This window comes from Mauremys reevesii, linkage group 11 (genome assembly GCF_016161935.1).
Source record: "Mauremys reevesii isolate NIE-2019 linkage group 11, ASM1616193v1, whole genome shotgun sequence".
Classification (NCBI taxonomy): domain Eukaryota; kingdom Metazoa; phylum Chordata; order Testudines; family Geoemydidae; genus Mauremys; species Mauremys reevesii.
Window position 1 is genome coordinate 55658697 of NC_052633.1, and position 19266 is coordinate 55677962.

At 41.4% G+C, this 19266-nt stretch overlaps 1 protein-coding gene across 14 annotated transcripts in view; it reads right to left on the reverse strand.

Annotated features, from left to right (window-relative positions):
* KYNU (kynureninase) overlaps positions 1-19266 on the reverse strand; it is a 135652-nt gene that overhangs the window by 85174 nt on the left and 31212 nt on the right. Inside the window, exon 1 of one of the 14 annotated variants that reach the window (XM_039495128.1) lies at positions 605-979. The exons of 12 other annotated variants lie outside the window; for them this stretch is intronic. The gene's annotated coding sequence lies outside the window, so the exon portion shown is untranslated. Of the gene's footprint in view, positions 1-604; positions 980-19266 lie in introns of those variants that run through there. One more of the 14 variants, XM_039495124.1, reaches the window with a different exon arrangement.

A 19266-nucleotide genomic window follows, 5' to 3' on the forward strand; every position in this document is an offset into this window, starting at 1 on the left:
GAAGTTAGAAAGTGCAGCAGGACAAGTCAAATTAAAAAATAAACAAACTGGGAGGTGGGTGAGTGAAAAAGATGAATAAATATAGATAGCCTACAGCCAAGAGTCAGCAGCATTAGTAAGGATGGTGGCAGATGGATGAGCAGTAGGAAGTTCAATTTACATAATATGGATATCTAGTAGTGCATATATTTGAATTTCTGTGTTTGTCAAAATTCAGTCACTTTGTGATAGACAAAAATGAAAAGCATTAGCAATTGTTTGTCTATTCAGCCTCTGATGTGTCAGCTAGAAGGGGCCCTAGGTTGGCCCTATGTGAATTAAGACATATGTACCATCATCCATCTCACTCACGATCTGAGTCTTGGTTCTCTGTGTGGTGTTTAGCAATCACTCAGAGACAAGCTGCTGGACAGAGATATGCTTCATTCAGTGTCTCAGCTTCAATTGCCTCTGTGTTAAATATCTTAAAAGGTACAGTCCCCACAACTTCCTTTCCCAGCCAAATTTAACAACCATGAACAATCAACATTTATATAAATACAGAACTTCAAATATTTATAGCCACCCTACTAATTACATTTACTAATGATATTTTATGAAGTACCTTGTACTGTCTCTCAATATCTCCCTTGAGATATCAATACAATGTTGTCAGGAGGCAGTAAGTCAATTTGTTCTGATGGTTCCATGTCCTAGGACTCATCTGTCTTAAGCTGTTGTGGTTGGTCCCTTTCTGAGAACTATTCAGGCAAAAGTAAAGGCTCAGTGCTTCTTATTCTCCCTCCCTTCTGGAAGCTGGAGAAGGTGGTGCCTGTTACTCTTCAGTATGTGTCTGTGTGGGGCAACAGTGTTATAAGACCACAGGGCAACTTCTTGGACCACCACTGATGTTTGTGCCATTGATTTCCATCACAAATGCAAACTGTCTCATGTTCTTCAGATGGTTACTGCTATCAGGACTCCCAGATTGGAGTTTATTTTTGGTTTTATCTGATATTTATACTTCTGAAAATCCCAGTTCTTCAGACATCAGTTTCCAACATTACAGGCACTCTTGTGCTGTTTTCTGTTAAATAAAGCAGCAGGAGACAACCCACACATTACTGGTGCCATCATGTAATTTAAAAGTGCTAAATGTGAATCAGTGTCTGATACTTAGCCTTTTGCAGTAAATGGTTTATTAATTTGACAGTTTTTCACCAACCTGTTGGATTGGGGATAAGGAGGTCTAGAGATTACATATATAAACCCAAACTTCACTGCCAAGTGCTAGAAGTTATACCCACTAAACCGTGACCCGTTGTCAGACATTGCTATGTCATAACTAGCTAAAATAGATTTGATATGCAGAATCACCTATTCAGCTGTACTATCTTCTAGAAAAGATGTATCAGGGAAGAAAGAATAATAGTCTAGACTATGTACATATTATTTTCCAGTCTACATAAACAAATATGTTACTTTAATATTCCAGAGGACCCATTTTTCCTGTGCCACCGATGTGGGCTCTTCTGTTTGATTTGGCCTGTGTTTTGGGGGCAAACCTTGACAGTTTTCCCAAAGTCATTGTTCATTTGAGGCTACCATACAATGTCTCTAGCCTCTATCTTACATTTTTCAAATCCCTAAATGACCGTCATGTATCTTTTAACATTTTTCTCTAACACCTTAGGGAACATCATCCTGGTGTCTTTAAACAGAATCCCATCTAATACTAAAGGCTCCCTCTTGAATTGGTAGGAGGAGCTGGGAACTTGGCAATCTTAAAAAGATGAAATTAGAAAAAAAAACTCATTTTCAGAATGAAAAGTAAGTTTTCAGCAAACGGAAAATTTGACAACATTTTCAGTCAGGTTGAAGCAAAACATTTGGTTTGGGTCAAAACAAAAAAAAATGTTGATTCTGAGCATTGACAAAAGCAAAGAAGAACTAGATTGATAACATGTGGAGTGGAGAGAGGCAAAAGAGAAGGTAGCAGCTTTCCTATATTCTTTAGTCCAGTGGGTAGGTTACTCTCCTTCGATGGGATAGGAGAACCAAGGTCAATTCCTCACTCTGCCTGAGATGGAGAAAGAATTTGACCTTGCATCTCTTACATTACAGGGGAGTCTCATAGGCTGTGGGATAGATTGGTGTGGGCCTCTCTCTATCTCTTCTGTTGAAGCTGTTCCACTTTTTTTGTAAATGAGTAGAGACTTGAGTCTTCTACATCCAAGGCAATAGAGTCATTCTGACTCTCTTCCCCTGGCCCAATTATTATCCATTGTCATTCATACTAGCAATGCATGGTCATTTGGTCAGAGAAACATCTACGCTGTCAGAGCACAGTCCACGTTCCATAAGCTTCATTTTGGATTGGGTGATTTCCATTGCTTGGCAAATTCTAAATGCTTTGTAAGAGCTTCCAGTAGTGTCTCTCTCAGATATAGGGCTCAGATTCCAGTCACAATCTGGTTTCTCATTAGGGACTCTGCCCCTCATAATTGCAAGAGTGAGACTGAAGAAGCAAACTCTCCAATAATTTCACCTTCCTTTTGTGCCCTCTGATTAAAAACATAACTTTCACAGGTTTCATTTTTATATGGAGGGCAGTATTCAAATTTCTGTACTACCATTTCATAGTTAGACTTCTGTGCCTGAGTTAACTCAAAACTAGTAACAAGTGTTTCAGAACCAGCCAGTATAAAAAATAACACTACCAGCAATGCCCCTCTGCCATGTACATTGGCCAAACCGGACAGTCTCTACGCAAAAGAATAAATGGACACAAATCTGACATCAGGAATCATAACATTCAAAAACCAGTGGGAGAACACTTCAACCTTTCTAACCACTCAGTGACAGACTTGAAGGTGGCAATTTTGCAACAAAAAAACTTCAAAAACAGACTCCAAAGAGAGACTGCTGAACTTGAATTAATATGCAAACTAGATACAATTAACTGTGGTTTAAACAAAGACTGGGAATGGTTGGGTCATTACACCAATTGAATCTATTTCCCTATGTTAAGTTCTCCTCACACCTTCTATGGGCCATCTTAATTATCACTTCAAAAAGTTTTTTTCCCTCCTGCTAAGGATAGCTCATCTCAATTGATTAGACTCTGCCTGTTGGTATGCATACTTCCACCTTTTCATGTTCTCTGTATGTATAAATATCTCCTGTCTGTGTGTTCCATTCTATGCATCCGAAGAAGTGAGCTTTAGCTCACGAAAGCTCATGCTGAAATAAATTTGTTAGTCTCTAAGGTGCCACAAGTACTCCTGTTTTTTTTGCGGATACAGACTAACACGGCTGCTACTCTGAAAACTACCTTCTGACTGTCTTCCTTTTTACTGGCACTCATTGCTGGCAGATAAGAGAATGAATCACTGTTTGAACTTCCACCAGTTGCCTTCCACATTTCCGGAGAGCATCAGCTCTGGTGGAGATTTTAACTTCTCTGTTCTTCCACTCAGGCTATTTTCTTAATTTCTCTTTCATCCTGGTACCTTTGGGCATTCAGTAATCAGAGACAAAGTGCTTGACAAATCTGCTTCATTCACTGTCTCAGTTCCAAAAGCCTCTGAATTACATAACATTAACTTCTTAAAGTTACAGTTCTCCACACTCCACATATCCAGGAAAACCCTTGTTTAGAGCTTTTCTAGTTCTTGTTAACGTGAGACCAGGCTCACGCTCCAAACAGTGGGAGGGAGGTCTCGTTGTATGGGAAGAGAGGCGAGCACCTCTGCCGGTGCTGAGGAGTCCATCCATCCATTAATATGAACAGGATGAGGCTGGGGTCAGACCACTGAAAGCCCAGCATTAGGAAGCCAATGCAATGTCATCTCCTCATATTTAGACTCTAAGCTGTTTGGAGCAGATGAAGTCTTTTCATTGTCTGTGCTCTGCACCTAGATCAATGGGAACCATGTTTCCTTATAGGTGCCTCCAGGTTAGCCAACCGACTAACTTCAGTGGGACCAACCAACCACATTGCCACTGGGGTCTGTCGGTGTTACAATTGGGGGCTCATCTGGGATTTCAGCTGGGAAGTCTCTGAAGCTCGGAACGCGCTTCCTCAGGTAGGGGAAGTATATAACCCACACACCTTCTGGGTATGGTGTTCTGGCCCATTGAGTGGCACTGAGACCAGTTAAAGAGAGAAAGAGATAAAATGAGTCCGCTATACATCCAGTTGGCTTTTAGCTCATGCAGTAGAGGCTCATGCACTAAGCTCCAGAGGTCCCAGGTTCAATCCCGCTGACCAGGGTCTGTCAGCATTACAAATGCAAGGCTGCTGGAACAATTTGTATAGTGGGGATGCTGAAAGCCATTGAACCAAAGGGTTAAACCCCATATATGATGCAAGGCACTTCAAGTCAGGGGTGCTTCCCCACCTCTAGTACCAGCAGAATGGGGAATGGGCAAATAAGGGGGAGTGAATGGGTGAATCCAAGACTCTTCTCTCCCAGTCCCTTTTCTTTCCCTCCCCGGCCAACATGTTCACCAACGCAGTTAACCTGTCTTGCAAGGGGAAATAATCTTCTCCTCTGCAGCAGTGTAGACCAATATCACCTTGCTGCCCCCTTTAGAGCTAGGAAGGGAACTAGGAGAGGCATTATGGAGGGTCACAATTCTCTTCTAAGTAGCTCTTCAGGCAGTATAGCTATGCCCTGCCACTTTGTCTAGTTCAAAATGATACTTCCACGCTAGGATGTGGAAGTCAAATTGTGGTTACATTTACACTTGGCGCTAGGGCTTTGATTCCTGGCTTGCTTAGACATACTTATGCCAGCTCTCATCCAGCAAGTGCGCTAAAACTAGCGGTGTAGCTGGGGTAGCACAAGGAGCAGCGGCATGGGCTAGCTTGTGAGTACAAAACCGCACCTAGAAATGTAGTTGGGGCAGGTAGCCCCTGCCTCTGCTTGTCACTGCCCCTGCTACCATGGCTATGCTACTACTTTCAGCACACTAACTTGATGAGAGCATGAGCTGGGACTCACAACTCAGCTCCAAGTGTCAAGTTTACACCTCATTAGCGCCTCAACTGCTGCTATGATATGTATTAAGTGGGTCAGGTTTACTAGCGAAATGGGTGAGTAAAAGAAATCTCACTGGACTTCCAAATGCCTGGGTTGTCCCCTTGCTACGCAGTACTACAAATATCCACTCAAATGTAAAAATGTGAAAAGTCCCCTATTCCTCTGCAACAAATCAAGATAATGAGTGGTAATAAGTTGTTCTTTGCAGCAGGGAACTTTCCAGTGGCCAACTCCTCATTGTTCCAGAGGGAAGAGTTGTATAATTCTGTTGAATATAGTTGCTTTAGGCAGACCAAAAGGGTAGCAGAAGGCAGCCCTTTCATGATGCCCTGGGGTACTCATAGGCTGCATCTATCCTAGCATTGGTCTACCACTGTTGAAGCTCCATTGAGGTTATCAAAACTGGGAGCACTAGTATGGTGCTTCAGATCTACGGAGAGAAGGCAGGAGAAAGCATTGTCTGTGTGTGTGTGGGGGGGGGGTGGGGTTGAAACATGGTTGAGCTAAATTGAATGAAGCTCTGACAATTTCACAAGCTTACTCAGTGCCCAAATTAGAATCTGACAGAAGCAGGAGGAGCTATTACCCATAATATGACATGAATGTGCAGCCTGTTACTGCAAGAGGTAAAACATAACCCTGTACTTGAGGATATTCAAGGGCCAGGCTTCTGGATTAAGCGTGACCAGTAGCCATGAGCTGCTAGGGATTTTAATGTGCCTGGAACTCTGGAGGAGGGGAGGTCTCAAAGGAATTTTGGAAGAGAATAACAAATTCAGTGGAGAAAGAGAGAGAAGATTTTACACTATAATTTACCAGGCAGTTGCTGCCGTTAGGCTTGAGGTGTTGAAGTTCGCTGTGCCTTGGGGTGACATCTGTGGATGATTTGGTCAATTAATCTTTATGTGAGATGTCTGAGCTGAATGTTCTGAAAATGTTTAGTCTTCCCCAGCAAAGACAACAGAATCAAGTTCTGCCTTGCAGAGAGGTAAAGCACTGTCTGCACAGCTTTCCCATTCCTCTTTGATCAGATTAACCACACCAGTTCTGCTGCCCAAAGGCCTTCAGCAGCCTCCTGGAAAGAGTCAAGACTTGGTCTTTATTACAGCTAAATGTGTTCTGTTAATCTGTTATTTATACACATGTGCACAATGCAGTGGAGAGTCTTCCAGCAATAAGCGTGATTGTGGTAGTAGTAGTAGTAGTAATAGGGCAAAATATGCCACTTCCATTAATTATATGCCCTGGCACACAGTATCAAAACAGCCACATTATTGGATACTCTCAGTTCTTTTTCTTATGTATTTGAACAGGGTTTTTTTTAAGTTATTTATTTTCTACGTAGGATTGGGAGAAAAATGTTGTATACATTCTATTATATCTATTTTTTAATTCTCTCTCCTCAGTCAAATGAAAAAAACAAAACAAAACTTCTGTCTCTTTCTTCAGAAGGTCAGATTTCCAGTAATTTAGCCTGTTTTCCTCCTTTCAGAATATATTTATTGAATAAATATATCCAGGCAGCCAGGCTTCTGAACAAAATTGGGCAAAATAGCACAGAAAAAAAAAAGTCATCCCCTTTAATGAAATTGGACAGAAAAATCCAGGAAGAATGAAACTAAATGCAAATCCAAATATACTTAGATATGTTAGTTTAAAAAAAAAATCTATATTTTGTGCAAATACAGTTACATGCATTCTTTAAGATTTTAGTTATGTAGAAAGTTTGATGGGACAGTTAAAAAACATGTTTGAGCTTCAGAGTCCAATAAAACATTGGATATTTATCAGGCAAGTAGAACAAAGTGCTAAAGTAAGGTAATTTATTTAATGCCTTATAACTAAAAACATTTGCTAAATTCTCTTCAAATTTTGCAGAAAATTTCTCTTTAGCCTGAAAAATATCAGGATAAAATGACTTTTCTAGCCAAAGTAGTCGGAATCCTTCAGTCTCAAGAGACCATGCATATGGGCCTCTGAGAGGTGAATTTACTCAGTTGTTTTTATGGGAGCTGTGGCTGAAGAGACCCACTCAAGAGAGAATTCCTGCCGCATCTGTCACATTTAAAGGGGGTGTTTTCACCCTTTTGGCTCTGCCTTTCACAAGCTCTTTTCTCCTCTGCTAAACTGGATTGCTTCCTTTTATAATGTTGGAGACCTTTGTTAAGCTCTTGTTTCCAAAAGCTGCAGTCCTGAGTTTTGTCCACTTCCATGTCCATTTCTTTCAAGGATGTGTGCAAGCAAGACCTCAAATACAATTTTGGGCATACTTTGGGTCTTTTTCCAGATGCCAATACACTGGAGAGGATGTCCTTTGGGATGTGCCCATCATTCATTCGTCATACATGTCCAAGCCAGTGGCGGTGTCTCTGCTTGAGGGGAGTTTGCATGCTGGATATACTGGCCTGCTTGAGCACCTCACTGTTGGTGACTCTGTGCCTCAAGGACAGTGTTTCTCAGATGGGGTTCCGTGAGGGTACTCCAGGTGGTCCACGGGCCCCACTGATTAATTCCTCCCCCTCCCTCCCAGTGCATCTTGCACACTGAGGAGCAGATGTTCAGTGGCATGCAGAAAGTGCTGGGGAGGAGCAGGGATGGGGCATGCTTGGGGGAGGGAGTAGAAAGAGGTGGGGAAGAGGAGGGGCAGAAAGAAGTGGGGCAAGGGGTGGACTGGGAGCAGGGCCTGGAGCTGAGTGAGGGCCTTGGGTGTCTGCAAAAAAATTTAGATCAAAATGGGGGTCCTCGGGTTGCTAAAGTTTCGGAACCACTGCTCTAGTAGATTACAAAGATTCATTGAAGGCAACGTATATGAAAGCTGTTGAACCTCTTTTGATGATGAGTATAAGGTCAATGCCTCGCTCTTGTACAAAAGTGAGCTGATAACACATGCCCAATCACACAAAGATCTGTGTGTTTTGTCAGCTTGTTGTTTTGCCATATCCGTGACATTCTATATCTTGGGGGAAACACCCTGTAACCTCCATATACCTCATTATATATAAATTGTGATATTGCATATAAACCATGCCATGTGAGGTATCAGGCGAAAGAACAATGTATTTCAGCAGATCATAACCTATCTAAATATGTATGTCATTAGTGCATATGAAGTTATGAGATTGTGTTGTATGATTGTCACTAAAACATGCTGTAAGTTGGGGAATTGGCCAGATATTAGCTCCCCAGCAACAACAGCAAGGAAAGTAACCAACGCCCAAGCAGGTGTCGAACAACCATCAATAGCCATTGTCCAGCAAGGGAGCTACAATGCAATGACTCACAAAGCCATACCAAGCTAATTGCTCAATTTTGCCTGGTGACTCAGCAATGCCCACCAGACATATCTGGACTTGTATTTTCCAAGCACATAGAGTAAGTATATAAAACAAAACATAGTGGCCCTATGCTTCACCTTTTTTCCTTCCCCTCCCTATGCTGCAAGCAACAAGGAGACTCAAAAGACTGACGACTCCAACAGAGGAGACTGGTCCACGTTTCAAGGGTGAAGCCCATTTATCATGAACAGCAATACCTAGTGGGATGAGAAAACTGCTTAATCTAGATGTTGTCTAATAGGGTTGAGAGTTTAGATTGCATGCTTATATTTTGCCTGACTTTTTGCCTATTACTTATCATTTAAAATCTTTTTGTAGTCAATGAACTTGTATTATTGTTCAGCTTTACCAGTGAGTTTACCTGAAGTGGTTGTTAAATCTGCTCAGTTTTACAAAGGTTGGTATATGTCCACTTTCCATTGATGAAGCGGTGAACCAATAAATAAATTTGCACTGCTTGTCTTGAGCAGTGCAAGATGGTATATTCCTGAGGTACAAAGCTGGGAGGATTTGGCTGATGCCTTTCTCTGCGTGATTCACGAGTGGCTCCAGGAGCATTCATGCAATCTAGCTGGGTATGGAGCTCCACGTGCAGTTGTGCTGAGTGATAACACCTTGAGGAGTTTGCTTTGCTAGTGACAAGCAGCATTGTGAGACAGAGCCCAGGCTGGAGAGTTATGGGGGCACAGCAGTCCCACGGTCCCAGACTGTACCCCGGGGATCCCCTCACAGTGCTCCTGCATATTGTTGTGGTGACTTTTCCAATGCGGATGTTGAGTTCTGTTTCGAGTGAAAGGTTGAATGCAATAGTGGACCCCAGGTATGTGAACTCCTTCACCACTTAAAGTTCATAGCTGTTGATTTTGATGGAGGGTGCTTCCTCATCTCCTTGGCACATGATGTTTGTCTTTTTAGGCTTATGATAAGTCTTGGCAGGCTTTGGCAAAACTGTCTGAGGTTTTGGAGGTGGGCTCTGTGTGGCTTGTCACTGCTGCACCATCAGCGAAAAGGAGGTGTTGGATGAGGGCCTGCTGAGTCTTGGTTTTAACCCCAAAGTACAGTGAGGTAAAAATAGAGCTTATGATGGAAACTGGTTGCAACTTATGAGGCTATTGTCAGTCAATAATAAAGGATTTTATTTATAAAAACGCATAAAATTTTAAAATGTATTATTAAATATAATTTTGAAAAACTTTTATGCCTGACGACGACAAAATATTCCAGAGAAAGGCAAACCAAACCCACAATTAATCGTGAGTGACTAGGGAAAGCAAAATAAATGAAAAATTCAATGGACTGGTATGTGTTTAGCTACTCCCATAGCCACCCTTTAATGTATTTAGGGGCCCACTAAGGTAATTCTGAGTCTTTACAGTAGCTTCAATAGACTTTTTATCAGGCCCTAAATTCCATATACATCATCCAGTTTTTACTTAAATACATTTATGCCACTATAATTGCAGGTTCATTGTACCTGTTCACTATCTCTAACACAGAAATAAATATTACATATTTTGAACATATATTCCTTAATTAACTTGTCCCCTACCTTAAGCCTGGCTGAAACTCAGATAGATAAAACATAATTCTACAGTAACCCTTAGGTAATAGACACATACCTCGGTTATGTCACATCTTACTCATATCTCAAAAAGAAATCAAACACTTATTAAAACTAAAAATGAACTTTGTCTCTTCCTAATGCCTCCTTGGATCCAGCTATTAGCAACATTCATTAATTTCCCTTGAAAATGATCTGAACTTTGCACATAGAAACAATCATGAGGAAAGGCAATATATAACCTTTAGATGGAACAATTAGAGATCAGTTATTAGTCACAGGACAGCATTCTGAAACTGCTTCTTCATTAATCAAAAATGATTCCAAATTAGAATATTTAATTATTTGCAGAGAAAGGTTTTGTATATTGTCTAAAAAAAAAAAAGTGCGAATAGGTTCATGAAAAAAATTCTAACTCCCATTGATCATTTCAGATGGAAAATGCTGTAGTTAAAAACAAATCCCAGCCCAGAAACATGTAAAACTAGCTGGATTTCAAGGCAAAAACCACACACTAGTAAGCTATTTCAGCCATCCCACAGCTAAAAAGGCTTTTTCAATCAATTTCATCTGATGTCCTAGCGCAGGGGAAGCAAAGGGCCATGGCCCCATCACTTTTTACCAGCAAGTGAAGAGGGGGGGAAACGGGGCAGAGAGGAGCAATCTGTGGGTGGGGTCTTGGGGGCGGGGGGGGAGGCGGCAACATGAGGGCAGGGAGCTTGGGGCAAAGGGAAGTGTGAGGATGCTCAGAGAGGCAGGCAGCATGAGAGGCAGAGGCAGAGTTGGGGGGGCAGAGCTAAGGTTTGGGTGCTGGTGGCTCCCCCACTTTGAGAGCTTCTGTTGCCCTGTCACCTAGTGACTGACACACCTGATATTCCAATTTTTTATTGCAGTCCAAAAAAATATTTTTAAAGTAACTGTACAACAAGCCTAATCCAAAACCCATTCAAATCCATGGAAAGTATCTCACTGACCTCAACAAGCTTTGAATGAGGCTCGGTGTTTGTCCATTAGGCATTGCTATGGTGAACAGAATTTGCTTTCTGTTTACCAGGGACAGTTGAGAGAAACAGTGATGAACAATGTTTTGAGTGAAAAGAAAAATCAGATGAGTGTAGCCACTATCAAAGCCACACTCCTAATTTACTATGGGTAAATTTACTAATTTACTGGTACCTCCAGTACCAGAAACAAATGCATGTCACTGTTAAGTCAAAAGCTGGCAATAGTGACACCAGTGCATATATTTTATAAAGCAAACTTTATCTTTTGTATAAGTATTTCACACCCTTAAAAATGTAGCCACAAGAGTAATTGCATTTTCTTTTGAAAATAGTCACCTTACCCAAAATAAAATTGAAAAAAAGTTCACTAGTGCAAAGATTGGCAATGAAAAGAGAGGCTTTCTGCAGCTAGATCCCCAGGCTAAACACAGATAAGGCTTAAGCCTAAAGCTTCCTTAAGCCCAGGGGCGGCTCTAGTAATTTCGCCGCCCCAAGCAGGGCGGCACACCGCGGGGGGCGCTCTGGCAGTCGCCGGTCCCGCGGCTCCAGGGGACCTCCTGCTGACGTGCCTGCGGGAAGGCGGGAAGGCATGCCTGCGGGAAGTCTACTGGAGCCGCGGACCAGCGGACCCTCTGCAGGCATGCCTGCGGGAGGTCCACCGGAGCCGCCTGCCGCCCTTCCGGCGGCATGCCGCCCCAAGTGCGCACTTGGCGCGGTGGGGTCTGGAGCCGGCCCTGCTTAAGCCTAGAGTCCATAGAGTGACAGATTGTCTAAAGTATCTTTCCGGTTACTGATTATATTATGTCTCAGAGAAACAGGTGATTGCTCTTTATTAGCTTGGTTAATTCCCCATCAGCCATTTAGTACTGGCCAGTCGATTTGTAGCTGTTAGAAGTATACTACTGTTTTGTTTCAAATACAGCAAATATGATTACTCAAAATCACAAACAACAACAAATCCTTCAAACACTTGTGCTGAACTTTACTACTCTTATTAGTGCAGTGGAATGAGAGGAGGAGGAGAGAGAGGAAAGACATGGGTAACAGTAAGTTCCCACAGTCACTCGTTTGACATTTCCATTAAAACTCTAGCTTGCATTTTGTTTTCTCTTTGGGCAGCTCTCTCAAGCCTTCGCTTGTTCTTCCATGAAGTCTTGAAGAGTTTTTAGGAGAGATTTAACTGAAGGGAGGAATACAGTGCAGCAAACAGGCATACAGTGGTATACCAAACTTCTTCAGGTCCTCAGTAGCCCACCAGAGGGACTCAAGGTGCTTTAGCTATTAGGCTTCATACGCACAAGACCTGGTGAGCCCAACAGTCATCCAGATACATGGCTATAGTGAAGGGATATTTTACTAGTGGTCTCAGGAAAGGTTGTAAACTACCCCAGATAGAGTGGCTAAACCCAGTTACACCTTAGCCATTCCTAGCTTGGCCTCTGGGGGCAGTCCAGAGGGTAGGGTTCCTCCGGCCTATTTTTTGGGGTGCCTTCTCCAGTCCATTCCTTGATTAAAGGCAAGTAAGTAACTTGCAGGTATCCTGGAAAGGATCAGTCCGTGGTGTGAGTGTGTGTGGGGTGCCCTCTGTGTTGTCCCCCTGCTGCTGCTGCAGTGTTTCCTGCACAGTTACTGGTAGGAGGCTGCTCCAACCAAAACAGCAGTAGACTACCAGGCCCCCCACAGTCTGACTGTGTATAGCTTTCCTGTACAAGAGCAGTAGCCCTTTCTCTCGAGTCCAATAATCTCTGGTCAGAGCGCATGTCCCCCCTTCCCAGATTAGTCCCCAGTAGATAGGACACTTTGTCTGCAATAGCCTTCTCCTTGTTTCTATCCCTTTAAAGCCTGTGCTAGCCGTTGGCTCTTGGTCCCTGAGAATTTCCTTCAGATTCAAGCCCTGTTCTGCTTCTTGCCATAAATTCTGCACAGACTTGTATCCAGCTGTAATGTCTTCCTGTTACAGCCTGCTCTTCTTGCAGCTCTTCAGCTTCTGCTCCCTTCATTGGCTTCCTGCTTTGCACACAGCTCCTCAGCTTCTGAAGCCTGCTTTCCCCACTCTGCTCCCTCCCAGCTTAGCGCGTGGCCAACGCCCATGATGCTCCCAGCTCAGCATCCAGCTTTCATGCTCTGCTGTCAGCTCCCCATGTCACCTCTCCAGCCCAAGCTGCTCCAGCCACTGTATTCACAGGGAGAGAAATCATTTTTGGGTAAGACAACGTTTCTGCAGATTCACTACACAGGTTTGGGGATTGTTTTCCAAGTATATGGCAAAGCATGGAAGAATAGGAAACAATCTGTTGTTGCCCAGTATTCCCTTTGTACTTGTTATACTCGTAGGGCATATATAAAAAGCTTTTGCTGGTGGAAAGCACTGACAAAGATCCTTTCCTCCAAGCAGAGGGGCGCGTCAGGAAATTCTAGTGGGCAGGGGGAATATGAGGAAATGAAGCCATGGCATCCCTAGTTCCTGATGATTCCCTGAGGCTATAATCTTCATGGAGGATGTGGCAGCAGGAGACATGAATTAAGGCAACCCTCACGGGAAGCACAAGCCATTTCCCATTGGTCCCTGTGCAGGCCCTGGTGCCGTTGCAGGGATAAGTTTCCCCAGAGACATTTGTGAGAGAAGGAGATTTAAAGGGTACCAGGGCTGGCATCATTGGCAGAGCAAAGAAGGTGGGATTTATACAAAAGGAGTTTAAGCCTAAAATGTAGGAAGGAGCTGTATGATAGAGTCTTGAAGGCAAGGCCAAGAAGAAGTTAGAACACAAGAACAGCCATACTGGGTCAGATAAATGTTCCATCTAGCCCAGTATTCTGTCTTCAAGCAGAGGCCAATGTCAGGTGCTTCAGAGGGAATGAACAGAACAGATAATCAAGTGATCCATCCCTTGTTTTCCATTCCTAGCTTCTGGCAAACAGAAGGTAGGGACATCATCCCTGCCCATCCTGGCTAATAGCCATTGATGGACCTATCCTCCATGAATTTATCTAGTTCTTTTTTGAACCCTGTTTGAGCATTTTGTAGTAGGTCAGCCTTTCTTGGCTATATCGGCAGCACATAGCAGGGTTTTTAACCTCCGGCATGCCAAGATGCCGGTCGGGCCCATGAATCCCATCAGTTTCTTCATTCTTTTAGCATGGCATTTTTGAACATTATTTCAGCTTTCACATGTGGCACTCTGCCGAACATGGAGCAAAATGATGGATAGCTAGTCATGCTGTGAAGAGATTATTGTAGTTAAGGTCAACTCTTGAATCATCTCAGTCCATTTTTCTATGCTCAAGGGAAAAAGCCCTTTTCATATATTCGATAGTTTGGTTAAACCTTTCAATTCTCTCCCAATGGGGAAGTGAAGTGCTGCTTAGAATTATTTAAATTCTTCAGTTGATATCGTATAGAAATGTTGCCATGAGAACTGGCCCCTTAATGTGGTTATATTTTGGAGAGGTAATAGCTAGTATTACGAACAATGGCTTATAAACAATGTTGTGGTTTCCACTGACTTCAGTGTGAGTTGGATCAGACCCTTTGAGATTCAGTTGGAAGACTTTTACCATAATATCAAAGTGCTATGTTTTGATTTACCCTACTGTTTAACAGGCATACAATTTAGCTGTTAATTTCAAGAAAATCTACCACCAATTCTATCATTCATTGGCATGGAAATTGCTTACTAACTCTCAGAAAATGCTGGTAGTATTTTACCTAAGAATGCTGTGCTAAAACCAGATTTGCTGTAGCACTGAGGGCTTTTCTGAGGCATCATTAAATGAAGGAAATGAATTTTACAACCCAGAAAAGGAAAATGTATTTTAAAAAGTTTTGGAAAGAATTAAATATGAAAGCTCTATTACATTTTGTATTTAAACATAAAAACATCAAATATACAGATCAATTCATGGTCTATTATTTTTAGTGATGTAACTTATCACATCAAGCTGTTAGAATATAAAATGCAAAAACAATCCTGGATATATTAATGAATCATTAAGACTGCTGCTACACTTTGGACCATACTGTGTTAACTCTGTCACCCTCATCCTTTCCTTCCCATAGAATCACACAATAGAGAGATGTGTTCCGCAAACACCTGTTACTCATGTACCATAACTACCTTTGCCTCTTACAGGATCTTCTTGGCCTGGCACCACTCAAGTACTCAATTCTGCAAGACATTGGGCATTATAATCCTGACCCAACAAAGCATTTAAGCACTTCAGTGGGACTACTCATATGCTTAAAGTTAAGCACAAGCTTTGCTGAATTGGGCTTTTATTAACAAGTATACACAGTTGCATCACCTTCTCCTTTGGTAAATCCAAAGATTCTATATTGGCGTTCCTCTCCAGTTATTCACTGGGAAGTGAAGCATGGAACAGAAAGAGAGACCAGCTGCTAAACCTCAGAGAGCTGCAGAAGGCCAGAACTATGTATGTGAAGGCCTCATGCCTCAACACCAAGTCAGGTCCCTGACAGCCCTTCCACTCCCTGGCAGCATGGATCCGAAGGATCTGGATTACCAGGGATTCTCCCTGGCCCTGGAGATCCCCTTAAAAGAGAATCTATGTAGTACACTCTGTGGAAAAAATAATGTTTGTTAACTTTTTCAGTTACTCCCTGCTGCTCTGATTCACAAACTGGCAAAAGGGTTTGAGGGATCCAGAGGAGGGGAAGGGAGGTGGAGAGCTTTTATCTCTCCTCCTCCAGCCATACATTGAACAAAAAGAGGACTGGCCGTGCATTTGGCACACCCATTACAGTCATTGGTCATTCTATGCATGGAGCTCTTACAACACTGAACCCATAAGCAAATGACTCCTAGGTAAATCTTAAATAATCATTTTAAAAAATAGGTCTAGGTCGTTCCCCAGAGTGTCCAATACAGGAGGATAAAAACAAAAAAACAAACAAAAAAACCCCCGCATACTTGCACAAAGCATGGAAATTGTGGTTCTCAAGACAAGTAGTTTAATACTAAAAAATGCATAATTTTATAAAATTATGCATATTTCACATATTAAATGAGCAAAAAGGCATTTTAAAAAATTACACTTGTAGCCCATTAGCTCATTTTATCATTTAATTTTGTTGTCTATTGTTATGGCTAATTTATATATTATTTCATGGGTAATCAGTATGTGATGAACAGAGTTCAGTTGCAGATATAGGTATAGCTACAAGTAGAATAGGCTCATAGGAATATAAGATTGACAAGTATTTAGGAGTATGAGTGTATATTAGGTATACAAGTAAATTAAGGTTGTAATACAAGGTCTACAGGCTAATATGCCGGTAAGATTGCAGCTTAAGTTACACTAGGCCTCAGGCTTAAGGATGCTTGACATAAGTAGGTGACCCAGGAATAACCCTGTACCAGTAAAGTTACAAGATTACTGTGAAGAATGTGCAAATAGGTGATGTTTCAGGAAAAATACATTGCAATATACCGGTCTAGAACACAAGACCTCTCATTGTAGCACCATGGAAGTTTCTGCTCTTAAAGCAGGTTACATGGAAACATGTTTATGTAAATATGAATAGGATACTTATGAGAATAAGCAGAACTAAGAGGACAATCTATGAGAAGCAGGGCACCCCAAAATGTACGGGGAGAGAAAGACCATACAAGGAAAAGGAGCTGGAGCCCTCATGCATATGCATAATGTGTTAGGAATGGTCGTAACTGGATAAAAAGGGTTCCCCGTTATGGATAACGTGGAAAGACCCCAGGAGGGAAGACTCCTTTATCAATGACCACCTGTTGAGAGATTCACCAGACTCTACATTATCTCTGGGTATTTGAGTATGGATATGGCACTGGCTATTACGTGGGCTCTCTCAGGTTGTGCATCCATCTATGTGTGTAACTTACAGTACAAGAATGTATTTATTTATTTTTTACTGCCTACTGTTTTTGTGGTCAGTGTATTCTTCATAGGCTCCTAAAAGTCTCCCAATCTAAGAAAATTGTGAAGTGTAACTTTCACCCTGTTTATCTGAAAATTGTAGTAGCACAGGAGATGACCTCACTCCCAAGGGCCAGGGTACTTTAAAACAGGACTATCATTTCAATTTTAAATAGAGGCTACACAGTCTTCCCTCCCATTGCCAGAGGATGCATGTGCTTAACAGATCTCTTTAGACTGCACAGTGAGAAGATTCAAACACCCTGCATGAGATCCAAAATGTTTTCTCCTGCCAACCATCACCTCACTGAGGACTGAAGATGGGGCTTTTTTGAAACTCGCTCACTATGGGGAACAAGAGGGGCCACTGGTTCAGTGGAGTATTAAAATGCCTTCACCTGTCCTCCTGCATTTCTTTTGCAACTCTTCTGGGCCTTGCGGTCACAGTAGTGAGATCAAATCACTCTCCTGCCCACACCATTTTGTGGAAGCACATATAATCTGTATTACATAAGGTCCTTGCATTCTTTTCTCTTCCCTTTAGATTCCATTACCACACACACCACCATAAGATTCTACATAACTTGTAATCAGACAAACTGATTGTTTGGAAAAGTGCACAAACTTCTCAGCTGAGAGCATACATTCTGCATTTCTCTCAAATATAAGTTTTTACAATTTACTTATAAATTCCTGAAAATCTTGGTTTTTAATGGAAATGTGATACAGCTTTAAATATGACGACATCTCTGGATGGCATACATAGTGCTAGGAAATTCACTGTCTCCCCACGGCAAACATATGACGAGAAGATGAAATGCTAGTTTTCTGTTACAACTTAGCTGTTGGGTCTGAGATCAATATACCTCTGACAGAGTTAATTCAGTCAGACAGTATTTATTGCAACTCAGAAATATAATTATAACCTACAAATATTACCATTAAACTGTTATATTGTTCTGAGGTAATGCTACTACACACTACATACATGGTTGTTTAACAAAATTTTCTTTGTATAAGTAAACCATTCTTTCATTGGGAATGCTAACTTTTGCTTCCATCATTTCTTTTATTAATGAAACAGCAGCCTTAATGTATCATTCACTTTCACACCAATAGCTATCCTTTTCCATGACAACTTAAACTAATTAATAGTGAAGGCACTAGAAAAAGAAATACCCACATGCACATTATGAAAGCAATATTTTTAAAAAATAGTATTTTTTGTGGGAACAAAAAAAGATAAGTTTTATGCATGTAGTTAACTGTAAAATTAGTTGTCAAAATAATCTTGAACTGAAAATTAGCAATACGATAGTCAGCAAGAAAATTGTCTCGCATAACTTTTTCTTCAACTTTTAAATTCCCTGAGAGGATTTTACTGGAAGTGGTACTTAACCTTTATATGTCAAGATCTTGGAATGTCTAGGTCCACACTTGTACAGCCAGGCCAATTATCTTCAATTAAGCAGTAAAAATATGAAGCTCTGTCAGTGCCAGTACTAATTCTCTAGCTGCATACTATATGTACAGACGCACTCTAAGAGTTAAGCCTGAATCATCTTCCAGTAACATCTTAATGAAACACACCTTTATACAAGTTCACCATTAAATATATTTCATCTGGAGAAGGTTTAACAGCAGCCTTAAAGGATAAAACAGCTTGGGTACCCTAATTTGACATAGAAGGCATGTTACCCTATCACCGTCAAGGGGTGTCTTAACTATACACCTTGGATATTTCTTCTGGACAGTGACCACAGACAATATTAGATGTGGCATAGATTTACTGGTTTACAACAAACATATTGGAGCAGTTCATTTTTAAGAGTGTATGGTAAAAGATTATCACCGACACTGTAAGAACAATGGTAATAGATCTCTCATACTGATCACAGTTACACAGCCATTTTGTTGTTTGGTGTTGAAAGGAGGGCAAAATAAATAAAAGTATATATTATACGTAGTCATGTTTGAGAGGAAAAAATGCAGCAAGAAACTTTCAGTACCTTTTCCTCATAAGTATCAGATAATTCACTGAATTGTTCTTACTAGCTAAAAGGTATTGATTACAAAAAGGTATAAAATATACATCTGTACAAATTATTCTGACATTATCACCACTGAGCAAAGCAGTGCTGTGCCAAATGGGTAGGAAAGTGAAAGAAAGAAAGATAAAAAAGTGTCTAAGGACTGGTGGGAAAGATGAGTTTTCTTTACATCCCCCATGAACCTTTGAACTTCCATCTGCATTCCACTTCCCCCCCCCTTAATCAAAGAGATACCAATACATTTAACAGACATATTACCTTTGATTATTAAGTTATTTCTGTAAAGGCACTGTGACAGGCAGTACATACTTTTTTAGGACCCAAAGGGCAATGATGATGTCACATCTCCAACCCAAAAACCTCACTGTGTTTTTTTTGTTT